Here is a 10000-nt window from a genome sequence, read left to right as displayed (position 1 = left end):
ACGGAAAAGATGGATGCTGGTTGAAGCAAGCAAAACACCAGTTTTAACATTCCCCAGTGAACACACAAAACAACAGTCTCTTCTGAATGGGTTGGGACTTTTCAACGCCTCGTCGCGGCATTTGGCAGGCATGATTCAACAAATCCTGCAAACTTTTGTATTTTTCTCATCAAGCAGAGAACATTTGTACGAAAGTGTTTGGAGGTCCTGAATATTCCAAACAACACTGTCAACGTGGGAGGTGAAAATGTCCAGCAACAAGGTAAACGCACGAGGCGCCAACTTGTCACGCCAGAAACAACAGCTTGAGAACTGACCAGGAATATACAGAAATATCATAGATGATTTTGCTAAATAATTGATAACTCTGCAGTTCTGATTTTCTTTTGCCTCTACAAATCATGAGTAAACAACAATTTGCCAGCTGACAATGTCTTCCACACAGTCACAAAGAGCGGGGCGAGCTGAACAAGTTCTGCCCAAGAACCTTCCACCAGAAGGCGTGCAACAACAAGACTCGTGGTCTGAGACTGGACCTGCGAAAGGCTTGCAAAAAGAAACCAGGGAACAAAAAGTACAGTCTGATTCTACGAGAGAAACCAAACAGAAAGTACTGTCTGATTCTACGAGAGCAAACTCCGTGGTGGAAGAATCTCACATGCTGCAAAGGGAACAAGCAAAACGTCTGATGATACTGAAAGAACCCCAGGTGCAACAACAAGCACAGCCACAATCTGGAGTCTGCAGAGTCTTTCAAACAGAACACCGGGTATTGACAAAAATGCCACAAATATTTGTGGTGATGAAAGACGTGCAACAAGAATATCATGCCATACGGGAGACACAGGAAAAGGTGCAAATACAATTCATTGCGCCGAAAGAGGTGCAACCTGAACATCAAGACTTGAAAAAAGTGCAGCTGGAGAACGAAGTGGTAGAGATAGCTAAACCAAAAACTCAGATACTAAACGCACCGGAAAGGAAGACACCTGAACCTCTGGGCCTGGTGCAACCGGAGGAAGATTTGCAACACGAATCTGACGTATGGGATAAGGTGAAGGGTGACACAACAGAGCTAAATGATTGGGAACAAGACACCAAGTTACTCATGGATCTTAGACAAGTTACTAGGATACTTGCCCAGCTGGAACCGCAGCTTGGAACAAAGAACGAGACAAAGCTCAAAACAAACAACCCAAAAATTCCGCATCAGATAACTGCGGTAACTGTAGAACTACAGCCTGTGAATAAAGCACTGACGCAGCCGCAGTTAGCAAGCGAGGTATTCCAACGACAGTTGAAGCTAGCAAGAGAAGCGATCAACAAAGCGCACAACAATGTTCGACCCCCAAAACGGAGTCAATCAAAATCTCGGCAACTCATCAAGATGAACCCAGAAACTAAAGGAGGACATTATTCGCGTGAAACACAGTTTGGGATACAACAGCAAGATGAACAACAACACTGGACACAACCACAATGCCGAACACAAGAAAACGCATGGTCACCCAGAGAGACACGAAAAGGGGTGCATGCAGAAACTGAGAGTGGAACACGAATACTAGAATACGCATGGTCACCCAGAGAGACACGAAAAGGGGTGCATGCAGAAACTGAAACACGAGGTGGAACACGAACACTAGAAGACGCATGGTCACCCAGAGAGACACGAAAAGGGGTGCATGCAGAAACTGAAACACGAGGTGGAACACGAACACTAGAAGACGCATGGTCACCTAGAGAGACACGAAAAGGGATGCATGCAGAAACTGAAACACGAGGTGGAACACAAGATGAGGTAGACATGCCGACACGCGAAACAAATGAAGGGATAAAACCAGAACCTGAAACACAAGATAACATACAGCAAGACCGCAAAAGACAAGAAGGCATACAGCCAGTTATGAAGATACTGAAGCAGCTGGAAGCAAAACACAAGAGAATGACGCAGAGAGAGTCTACAATCGAAACGCCAGAAACGCGTTGTATCACTGCTGTCAGGCTGGAGAAACTGCAGCTAGAAGGCAGGGTTCCAAGCAAGCAAAAAACAGAAAGTAATACACTCGCAGGCCCGAGGGTACCCATGGATATACAAAAAGACTCTCATACTCTGAAAAGGACACGGGCAGAATGTGTTGCACTGAAGGAAGTAAAGCCAGAAACTGAATCACAGAGAAACTCGCAAAGAGAAACTGGTTTACTCGAAGAACTGCAACCAGTTTCGATGATACTGCAAGAGCTGCAGAAGAAGTATGACAAACCCAACGAGCCTCCGCCCAAAACCCATAAGTCAAACCAGCTGTGCCAAGATACCGGAGGACTTATAGCGCTACAAACAGAAAATGAGATACATAAGCTGAATCGAGAACGTATGATCCTTACAAAACCAATACCTAAATATGAAGCACCTACAGATCCGGTGCCAGAAACGGCAACGAAAGAGTCAAAACGAGGAAGATTTGAGGTTTCAGAGCGGAAGCTGCTGCGAGGGGTACACAAAGAGATGCTATCAGAGGTGCGTACAGAAAATGGCCCGTGCAAAGAGGTGCAGACAGAACCTGAAAATCAAGAAAAAGTCGTGCGTAAACGTGACAAACACACCTGCAAGCACAGTCATGAACTTCCGGGGCGGAAGACATCAGTCTCTTCAACACCGTCGCCAAAGAACAATTTCCGCACAGAAACTGACCACCAAGATGGGGAGGTTCAGACCGCAACACACGAGGAAGGAGTCAATGCCTTGCGTGCTTCCCCATCTTCATCAATTACTCTATCTTTTCTCCCTGTGCTTCATGCCCCAAGAATGATAGTGCCACCTAGCACTGCGGTCCAGAAGGAACCAACAGCGGAACATGAGGGAAGCAAAGTTGAGACACGACACGAATCCGACAAACAAATCCACACCAAGTTGAGAGACAACACCATGATGGAAAAGGACATTTTAGATGCGATAGCAATCTCTATTTTGCCTTCCTCTTCATCAAGATCGTCGACGGCCGTAACACTCGAGCGTAAAACTACACCAGTTACAAAAGTTCAGATGAACAAGGACCTGGATGGATGTGGTGAAGTTGTCTTGGTGCCACAGAAGAGTTCCGAATCACAAGAACAACAGAAAACCTATCACCAAGAGAAAGAAAACAATCAGAACGAAATTGCCTTTCTGTCTGGTTTTTCTGCTTCGTCGTCGTCGTTTTCTTGTGTGTCCTCTGTTGCATCCGACTCTCTCAGCCAGATCCAACCAAGGGCTGAAGATTATTTTAAAAGAAGTGTCTATCCACAAGTAAAAGAAAGTTTGCAACAATCTCAACCAACATCAGAAAGCAAACATGCAAAGAACGCGAAAGAAGAAAAGCATTCTAAGATGACCTCATCATCACCATCGTGTGAGCTTTTTCTGTCATTGTCTGCGACTGCCAACAACGTGACACAATGTCAGAATAGCAAACTGCAGTCTGAAGTGCAAGAAGACACAGAGTTACAAGAAACGGCGCAAACGAAAACCAAATTACAGCAGACAACTGCAACTGAAGAAGATGCTCAGTTTTATATCTCATTTGCATCTAATTCCTCTTCCATGAGTTCTTTATCCCCTGTACCTTCAGTGAATGATCCATTCGCGTCTAAACTCGACAACCACCTCCAGCCTGAGACTGAAATGAGCCAAGATGTGGGAAAGGAACATAGGCAACGTGAGTTGATGAATCCAGAAACTAAGCCACTCAAGCCAAATGTAAGTAATGAGGCTGCTGTCATTTGTTCCACGATGGTTTCTTCGTCTTCATCATCTGAGTTGCAGGTGGAATCTAGTGTAAATGTAATAGGCCTGACATGCAGGCAGCCCGAAAAGGAACCCGAGAGCAAAGAATGCAGACAGGGAGACGTTAATCATGCTTGTTCAGGAGCTGATATCACAACGCAGTCAAATGTCGACGCCGCAGAAGCAAAAGAAACACAGCCTAAAGCTGAGGCTTCTCCACTGAAACGAATGAATGCAGAGCAAGAAGTCGAAGTCATCAGCAGTAAATAACACAGACATGCAGACACTCAAGGTGCTTTATCGGGAGCTGATATCACAACGATGTCAATGGTCGATGCCGTAGAAGCAAAAGAAACACAGCCTAAAGCTGAGGCTTCACCACTGAAACGAATGGATGCAGTGCAAGACATCAGCAGTAAAGAACACGGACAGGCAGACACTCAAGGCGATTTATCAGGAGCTGATACTGCTACGCGATCATTTCTTGACGCGGCAGAAGCAAATGAAACACAGCCTAAAGCTAAGAGTCATGGACTGAAACGAGCGGACGCAGAGCAAGAAGTCCAGGACACAAGACAAGCACCCACTCGTGGTGCTTTACCAGCAGATGATACTGCAATAGAGTCAAATGTTGATGCCGCAGAAGCAACAGAAGCAGGGCCTAAAGCCAAGGCTTCTCGACTGAAACGAATGGATGCAGAGCAAGATATACAAGTCCAGGACACCAACAGTAAAGAATACATGCAAGCAGACAGTCATAGCGCTTTATTGGGTGGTGCTAGCGAAACTGAGTCAATGGTCGATGCCTTAGAAGCAACAGAAGTACAGCCTGAAACTGAGGCTTATGGACTCAAACGAACGTATGCAGAGCAAGAAGTCATTAGCAGTCAAGAACACAGACATGCAGACACTCATGATGCTTTATCAGGAGCTGATACCGCAACGATGTCAATGGTCGACGCAGCAGAAAAAACAGAGGTGGAGCCAAACAGTAGGGCACATCGACTTCAACGCACAAATGCCAAGCAAGAAGTCGAGGACACCAACAGTGAAGAACACAGACAAGCAGACACTAACAATGCTTTATCAGGACCTCATACTGCGACGCAGTTAAAGGTTGAGGCGTCTGACGCAACAGAGGAACAGTTTACAGCTGAGGCATATCGACTTGAACGAATACGAGCCAAGCGAGCTGTCGAGGACACCAACAGTAAAGAACACAGAAACACAGACACTAATCATGCTTTATCAGGAGTTGACACTGCGACGCAGTTAATGGTTAGAACCTCAGAAGAGACAGAGGTACGGCCAAAAATCAGGGGATATCGACGTAAAAGAACTGATGCCAAGCAAGCAGGCGTGGACACCACCAGTCCGGAACCCAGTCAAGTTGAAGTCCACACGTTTCCAAAATTAACATCAAGTTCTTCATCTTTGCTATCGTCTACGCTCTCCTTGAATGCCTCTCCTGGCTCGAACACCATAGTGTCCTGGTCTTCGCCACTGGATGTGCCTTCTTCACCCGAAGCTGGGAACATTACTGATACTAAGCTAGAAATAGACACTGAAGGCGAAGAGTTTAGTCAAAGAGAGACTTACGCTTCAAGGCTTACTTCCTCCGCTTCTTTGTCTACGATCTCTGTGCGTGTTTCTTTGAGCAAGAGCGCTGCTCTGTCATCTTCTTGTTCACTACGTGGAACACCTACTGCTGGCCCAGGGAAAGAGGAAGGTGCCAACCCAGAATCCAAAACTGTGAGTGAAGAATACTGTCAGAGAGAGACTCTTCTTCCTGCAGGAAGGTTGACATCTCCAGGTTCTTTATCTTCGCTTCCGTGTACACTCTTCGAGAAAATGTCTGTGACTTCAAACACCATAGGGCCATCATGTTCATCACTACCTTCACCATCTTTTTCTTCCGAAGAGGGGTCGTTGAAAAACGCTGAAGTTCGGAAGCCCAGCAAGGCAAGGACGTCATCAAAGGGAGGACGATATTTCACACAAAAGCAGCATCTGTGTTGGTTCAAATCAAGCCCATCTTTGCTGCAAAGATCCTCTGGAGCAAAAGCAACAGTACGACCTACTTCTCAACAAACGTCTTCGACAAGTCAAACCTCAAAGGATAAATCCTTACAACGTGTTCCGGAACCCCGAAAAGCGCCAGAAAGAACAAAAGCATTGACACAATCCCAACAGCTTCCACATGTACAAACAAATGTTAATAAAACGAGGCATCAAAGGTGTTGCTCACAAAAACGAAGCACTGATGAAGACCTGAGCAAAGGAAAACTCCTCAAAGGTGAACCACACGACGGGACACACAGATGGAAGCTTTGCAGCCATGTAGCGCTCAACGAAGAGAAAGAATTGCAGGGAAGACACGCGTTTCACAAAGGGGAAAGTAGTCTAGAAGCTAAGACCAGGACGGCGAAAGAGAAAAGGACACCTGCAGCGGACTCTCTGAAAGAAAATACAAAAGAGCAACCTTTGGCCATGCAGTTCGAAAGCTGTCTGCTTGGCCTGGAAACTGAAGCATGCAGGCGGGAGTTGGTCACACAGAGTGGTTTACACGGTGCACAAACTTTGATAGAGCAACATCAAACTTCTTTACGTCGAGAGGAAACCGACCAGTGTGAACATGACAGTACTTCAGATCACAGCAGCCTGAAAGGGGGAGAAACTTCGGCAAAACAGCGATCTCTGCTTGTGCAAGATTCTGAACAGATTTCGGGAAATGGATCAAAACGAAATTATTCTGACGAAAGTTTGATTCCAGAAACAGAGAAAGTTACCGGCAAGAAACGCACAAGGCATCAGATCATGTGTGACAAACTTCAAGAAATGATGAAAACACAGAAGAGAGAAACCAAGAAAAGCAGAACCACAGCCCAGGACAAGTTCCAACATCTCAAATCCCAAATGGAGAAGGATAACTCCGGCAAACCCGTTCACTTCCGGTCTCAGACAAGGTGTCGCGAGATCATCAAGATAACGATAGTCAAGCGACCGCCCTCTTTGTGTCTACACGCTAGGAACACAAGCAACGATAAACCAAGAAGCGAAGATACAGCAATAAGCAACGATAAACCAAGAAGCGAAGATACAGCAATAAGCAAAGACAAATCAGAAAGCGAAGATACAGCAATAAGCAAAGACAAATCAGAAAGCGAAGATACAGCAATAAGCAAGGACAAATCAGAAAGCGAAGATACAGCAATAAGCAAGGACAAATCAGAAAGCGAATATAAACCAACAAGAAAAGGGAAGCGAAAGAGAGAAGAAGAAAAGGACACGGGGCAATTCATTGCAAATAGAAGTTCTGCGAAACGGGTGGCCTGTGCCAAAATGCCAGAGAAAAATGACAACGAAGGGACATCAAACGCCGCAGATGTCAAAATTGGTCTGATTTTGAGGAGAGAAGAAGAAGCAACGAACATGCGGCAATCAACTGCAGTTAGAAGGCCATCAAAACGGGTGGTCTGTACCAGAAGCCCAGAAGGCACTGAAAGTGCAAGGACATCAAACGCTGTTAAAATTGGTCTAAACTTTGGAAACGACGATAAATCAAAGAGAGAAGGAGAAGAAAAGGACACCGAGGACCAAGTCACTGCAGATAGAGTGTTGGCGAAACGGGTGTTCTGAGCCAACATTCCAAAAGACACTGACAATGCACGGACATCAAACGCAGTCAAAATTGGTCTAAACTTTGGAAGCGAATATAAACCAAAGAGAGAAGAAGAAGAGCTCATTGAGCAATTCACTGTAAATAGGAAGTTGGCAAAACGGGTGGTCTGTGCCCAAATCCCAGAAAACAGTGACAATGAAGTAACATCAAACGCTGTAGATTTCACAGCTGGTTTCAACTTTACAGAAAAAAATGTAGATGAAACGTACCCTCCCCCCGCGGGTTAGGGGGAAGAATTTACCCGATGCTCCCCAGCATGACGTAAGAGGCGACAAACGGATTCTGTTTCTCCTTGTACCCTTGTTAAGTGTTTCTTGTATAGAATATAGTCAATTTTTGTAAAGATTTTAGTCAAGCAGTATGTAAGAAATGTTAAGTCTTTTGTACTGGAAACTTGCATTCTCCCAGTAAGGTAATATATTGTACTACGTTGCAAGCCCCTGGAGCAAATTTTTGATTAGTGCTTTTGTGAACAAGAAACAATTAACAAGTGGCTCTATCCCATCTCCCCCCCTTTCCCCGTCGCGATATAACCTTCGTGGTTGAAAACGACGTTAAACACCAAATAAAGAAAGAAAGAAACGTACCCTTACGAAAGCCAGTCCAAGCAAGCTGATTAGCATACAAAGGGAGAGAAGTCTAGAAACGTACACAAAAACAAAGGTAGAAAATCCAAAAAGATAATGGTCCTCATCAGTAAATAATGCTTCATTGGTACCTGCTGAATTAAGTCACAAAGCCAAACATAACCACCACAACAGCAACATCAGCGAAGCAACATAGAGAGGAACCATGGAATTTTACTATTCTTGAAAGCTTAAACTGAATAATGTCGCTAATTTGTCGATTGAAATTCTGCTCGAAATTGAAATTGCAATAACAGATTCAAGATTTATATCTGCATATGTTGTGTTTAAACTGAAAATGTGCTAAAAACATATGGAACATCCGTTTATGCAAATTAGGTTCACTTTATGCTTTATTTACCAAGACCCGTGAAACAGCGTCGTCTTATTAGAAGGGTTTCGATCCAGTGTGTTCAGTTTCAATCTTTTTGGCCGACAGATTGACTGAAAGTTTTGATATAGCTTGTGATGCATTGTCCGTTTATTATTATTGTAAAGCAAAAGTATGTGAATAAAGCAGACTGGTCAAAAAAATATATCTACATCTTGGCTGTTCTGATTTTTCATTGGTATTAACTTTCGAAAATATTGAATCATTCTCTCTCTGTCTCTGTCTCTCCGTCTTTGTCCTTTGTCTCTGTCTCTCTGTGTCTCAGTCTCTCTCTCCCTCTCTCTCTCTCTCTCTCTCTCTCTCTCTCTCTCTCTCTCTCTCTCTCTCTCTCTCTCTCTCTCTCTCTCTCTCTCTCTCTCTGTTTTTGTGATGTATGCAGCACTGAATAAACATGTTAATCTCGGATGAGCCTCGCGTTAGATGAGTGAAGGAATGGCTTCTCGATTGGTAAAATGACTTATAAAATGCGCCATGTTGTAGCCTAGGTACTTTTCGTTAGGTCCAACCAAAAAAGCGCATGTCCAGTTCCTTTTGACGAATTGTACCACTCTGCCAGTTTAGTCAACATTTGCCATCTTATGATTGGGTTTTTTCTACTTCAATCTCTAAACACACACACACACACACACACACACACACACACACACACACACACATACATACAAGCACGCACGCACGAACGCACACACACACACACACACACACACACACAGTACACACACACACACACACACACACACACACACACACACACACACACTCGAGAGAGAGAGGAGAGAGAGATAGACAGACTGACTAACAAAGAGGAGGCGAGATAGGAAGAGACAGATTCAGAAAGACAGGAGGACAAACACACATGTACAAACAGAGCATCTTCCATACACAGGAGCATGCTTCTAAACACACACACACACACACACACACACACACACACACACACACACACGGATCAAGTCTTCTACACATAATAAACGTTGCCATGAATATTTCAAACGCAAGGTGTGTGCTCATGTTACAGTCTCCCACAGATAAATATGCAATAGACATCAGAAACTGGATGGAAAAATCCTCAATTTTGTGCTTACAACTTTTTATTGTTTTCTCCTGTTGGTTTGAAAATTAAAAAAACTCAAATGCGTTTTCAACAGTTATGTGAAAGCAGTATTCGTGTCACACGGTCACAAGAGTGACTTTCAACGAGGAAGCTTACTTTTTACAACATTGACCAAAAATGGCATAATCTGCTGATTTTCTCTTGGTGGTTTAACATTCCTCATTGCCGAGGATCACTGCACACAGTTTCAGCTTTCTTGTTTAGTATGTACATTTCAGCTTCAGTTCCTCTTCTCTGTCACCATTAGCAAAAAAATGACAGAGATAAAAAGGTTAATGTTTATCTGTACATGTATTTTGGCACCGAATATTGTTACTCACGTTGTAGGTCAGTCCTGAAAAACTGGATTCCTTTCAAATAAACCAAGCTATTCAAACGCCCCCACCCCTTCCTTGAAATATTTAGGACCAAGGAACTTCAAAGATAT

The sequence above is a fragment of the Littorina saxatilis genome, linkage group LG15, assembly GCF_037325665.1.
Source record: "Littorina saxatilis isolate snail1 linkage group LG15, US_GU_Lsax_2.0, whole genome shotgun sequence".
Classification (NCBI taxonomy): domain Eukaryota; kingdom Metazoa; phylum Mollusca; class Gastropoda; order Littorinimorpha; family Littorinidae; genus Littorina; species Littorina saxatilis.
The sequence above is the reverse complement of the archived record's forward strand: the minus strand, read 5'-3'. Positions refer to the sequence as shown.